Source organism: Aulostomus chinensis, chromosome 4 (assembly GCF_037954235.1).
Source record: "Aulostomus chinensis isolate RoL2024-O1b breed Wild chromosome 4, RoL_Achi_v1.0, whole genome shotgun sequence".
NCBI lineage: Eukaryota > Metazoa > Chordata > Actinopteri > Syngnathiformes > Aulostomidae > Aulostomus > Aulostomus chinensis.
Window position 1 is genome coordinate 5,187,542 of NC_141323.1, and position 4,604 is coordinate 5,192,145.

Here is a 4,604-nt window from a genome sequence, read left to right on the forward strand (position 1 = left end):
GGAGAGTTGCAGAAGAAAGGTGGGAGAGGAGGAGTGTAGTGGACCACTTCGTCACTACCAGCGTCGACGTGACGCAAAGATGTATTATTTTGAAAGCGTGATGCCGGAGTGGAGAGAGTGAGGGTCTCCCAGTGGAGCAGGAGACCGAGGCAGGAAACCAACACACATTTGCATCAAACACGAAGCAAGGATCCGAAATGGGCAACATGTTTCCTCCACGGACTAAAAACATTAAAACTTACAATTCGCACCCTGAATATGGACCCCCATGCTAGCCCGCATGTCTTTGAGTCTGTATTTCATGATAAAGGATCCATCACACGTTTATAAGCTGCTTGTTCCTCCTGACACGCCAGAGCACCTGTCACATCCTAGGAAAACGGCTGCCCCCTGCAGGACTTGGTGTAGTATTACATGTTGCTACTGAATAGGTGCCAATCAATGACCACAAATTCCTGTGACGTGCATCTTTAAGTCATATGAGGTCACATGTCAGGCAAACACGTTCCTGATATTTTCATAGAAGCTGATCACCACGTCTGAGTTCAAATATGTCACGTGTTTCAGAGCTTTTGGAGTCCAGCTGAGCTTTCCTGCTGCTGGTTTGGTCGCGCTTGAGTCTAGTTTCTTACAGTTCCTCCAAAAAAAAAGTTTATTCTTGTTGTCAGCTGACTGGCGAGGATAAAAGGCAAGGATGTTGATTCAGATTCTTGCTATAAAAAATACTTTTCTTTGTATCAGACTCCAATAGTTTTTCTTCTCATAAAACTGAATATAAATACATCCAAAATCATCTAATGACATCATGACATCCACACATCAATCTTAACCTCAGTATACACGAGCTAGTAGTTAGCTAGCCAGCATACATGGCCCATTGTTGTGTCTTCTGTTTTTTTTTCTTATTATTTTTTTCCAGCACATTCTCCAAAATGCTGTATCAGCAGAACTCCAAAGCAATCCTCCATGTCCCGCTCCTCCTCTCCACTGATTGTCATGACAGTTGGACGTATATCCGCTAATCCTGCTGACTGACAAATAAACAAAAGCAACCATGGCGTTGCCTCCCAAACCCAGAGCGTTACCCTCGTCAGCACCGCGCCAGATGAGGGTATCACACAGTCCAGAAGAGAAGATCTGTCAAAATTAAGCGCTTGTGCCATATTTTTTTGTTTTCTTGTAATTCCTCAATTATCAGATTTCTCTCCGCGATGCTCACAGATCCCTGCAGCACCATTAGTGTTGCTCTGTTATTGATTCAGCTTGACCCGGAGAAAAGGTCATCTCGGCGGACGTGCTGCACGGCCTGATAATGGCCTCTGATTGGGTCCATAATGGAGGCGAGGCGATAATGGGACATGGTACAAGGTTTCAGGGTGAGATTCTGTCACATGTAAGGAAGTTAACCTTGTGACTCCAGCTGATGTCTGAGGGTGGGCATCAGTTCGACTTTGCAGCTAAATGACTTTTGCCTTGGCTCATATCAGACAGACGGGGAAAGAATGAATGCTCTACACAAGAATAAAAAACAAGTTTCCACTGAAATATTTCCTATTATCATTGTCATTTGTCTTGACAACATTGAATATGCACGTTCAGGTACACAGGCTTTTGTTGCCGAGGCGTTGAAGTCATGGCAAGGATTTCCTTCTGGAGGAGGAACTGGACAGGTCACATGTGACCTGCTTCCTCTAAATTAAACAAAGTTGTGTGCGTCTCTTAGTCCTGCAGGTGTTTCCTCTTCTGTCTGTGCAGTCCCTCCTCCCTCCATCCCCTTCACCTGTCACACACACCTGAGGCGCATTCCTCATCAGAGACGGTAGCGCGGGAGGTGGCCTGCTCCCCCTCTCCTCACTTGACTCCTGCTGCAGGTCTGCGTTTCAGCGGCTCGTTTTCTTTTGTTCTTAGTTAATTTGATTTGATTTGATTGTCTCTGTGAGTGGGGAAAGGTTCTCGTTCAGCCGGAGGTTCTTAACTGTTGGAGCGCAGTGAAGCCAGCAGTTCTTGAGTGTAAAGGTTCTTCTTTTATTGAGTATTTATCAAACCGGGCCAGAAGGGAGCTGGAAAGATGATGGTTCTCCATAGTCGGGACATGTGACCCAAATCAATACCAGATGTTAGTTCGAGGTAGTAATTATGTGACACACCTCTTTTTTTATGGCATTATATTGACTCCTTTATTTTATGGGTGTTTTATTGTGAAATGCATTTTTATACTGCATACTACATCTTTTTTTTCTTTTTTTTAAACCTTCCATGTCATGTTACTAGACTGGATGAATAAAGATTTGGATGCGTTTTTTTTTAAATAATATTTTCAGGAAAACTCAAAAAAATTCACTTTTCAGTCGCTCCCGGGTCATGTGACCCAGGAGCTCCAAATCAGTACCAGATATTAGTACTCTGACTTAAATATAGCACACATATTTCTTATTGTATTTTATTCCCTCCTATATTTCTTATGAATATTTTAGTCCAAAAGAGTTTCTCATGCATAGTAAACTTCATAGTATTTTTCATTTCTTTCCCTGTGGTGTAACTGTGACTGTACTCAGATCTGTAACAAATATTAGCACTCACCTGGAAATATAGGACATGCCCCTTTTTATTGGCTCCTGTGATTTCGTATTATATTGATTATATAAATTCAAATGTATTTTACATTTAGTGCAAAATTAACGAGCATAAGGTCTCCGAACCAGAACCTTGTGTGTGTGGAAGGAGCACGTAAAGATGTGAGTGACCAGTGGGGGGCGCCCGTGTGCTTTAGCGGCGTCAAGCGCTGGAACTGAGAAGGAGAACCGCCTGTGCGCCTCGACCATTCATAGTGATGCTACCTGGAGAGTTACCGCCTGAGATGCTCCTCTGGTCCTTTTTCATTACTTATGAGCGGTGAAAGATGAAAACAAACAAGATTCACAGCTCTAAATTTTTATCTTTTCATTTTTCGATTTCTCTTTTAGTCGCAATATAGGAAATGTTTGCCTCCTCCAAACCCAGACAAGCAGAAGCGCGCCGATGTCCGGAGTGATTGTTGTCATCACGTCATGTGGATTCCTGAGAGTGACTTGAGAAAACCAAAAAAGCAGCCTGAGACTGGCCCTGTTCAATACCACACATTTCTTTACAGAATTTCGGTTCTGTTATCAGTTTCTGTGTGTGCTGACGCGATGCCCTCCATTATTGTAAAGTTGTTGCTTCAAATTGCAACAACAACAACAACAACAACAACAACAACCCCGGCTTTTTTTTTTCTTTTTCTTTTTTCCCAGAGTGAATTTCTCCGTCTCCGAGAGCTTTAAAATCCAGCCTGGAACTTCTCTGACTTTTAAGAGCTTTTGCACAATAAATCCATCATGATATTAAACATATTTTGTAAGTTTTTTAATCGTTTTTTCTTTTCCTTTCTTTTTTTTTCGGTCCGAAAACAACCCCTTTAACGGCTACGGTCATTGCTGTATCACGTGACACAGTCGACCAATCGGAGCTGTTACAGGAAGTATCTGAGTGAGTAAGGAGGTCTGGGTGAGTGTGTGTATGGTTTTTTTTCAAGCAGGGATGCTTACATGTTACTTCAACATGTATAAATACATTTGCATACAATTACAGCACACACACACACAGGAAAGGGAAAGAGTATTTTTTAAATTTTTCATCATACATTTGTGGTTAATTTGGTGAAAGTAACAGTAAAGTAATCAATAAGTTCTTCACTTCACGCAGACTTAAATATTGAAAAGTAGCTTTACACTCAAAGTGATGAGTAACAACTGACAGGTTAGGCAGGTAACTTTGCCAACAAGGCCAGACTGAAGATTTGAATCCGCTCATGTTTCTCAAGCTCTTCCCAACTGAAGCTGCCCGCTACCTGCTTTTTCTCTCCCCTCCTAATGCCCCCCCTCCACCTCCTTCCTTCAGCAGCAGGGTGGTGTTACTGGGGCGAGGAGGGGGGAGAGAGGAGAGGAGTGACCCCGCAGTGTTTCGACCTCGACGTGTTTCCAACAAGCTGTGAGTGCAGAGCTTGCGGCTAAAACGTACTGACAGCACAAACCGAAGCTTAGATTTCCAGGAGTCCCTTAGAGGGAGAAAAGAGGAGATGAACAGCGATTCCAGACGAACGAAGCCCCTCCTGTTCTGATCATGTACGTGTCTGCTCTCGCGTCGCACTTCTAGAGAGTAAAAGCTTGTTTGTCACCGAAAATAAAAGCACCACATGTCTGTGGTTTGCCAGCTCCCCAAAATGAAATTTGGTCTCTCAAAGTGGGAAGTTTTTTACATTTTTAACTGAATTTTAATTGGAACAACGCTTAGTTTCATATATGAGGTTACTAAGCATTACTAACACTTCCCTAAACATGAACTAGTAACCAACGAAGCATAACCGTCATCCATGTGCCCTTCTTTTCCTAATCCCAGCTAAACACCAAACCTTCCCTCTTCAACCTCGATTTAACCTTCCGTCTCCTGCGTGATCTGTCTTTTCTTCACCTCTCGCTATTATTAAAAACAAAATCATTCATCCTCTAAAATGACACACACGAGAGTTGCGGGTGACGTGCCCGTGCCACACCGGCTCACCCGCCGCATCGTGGGAGGAGGCGGAG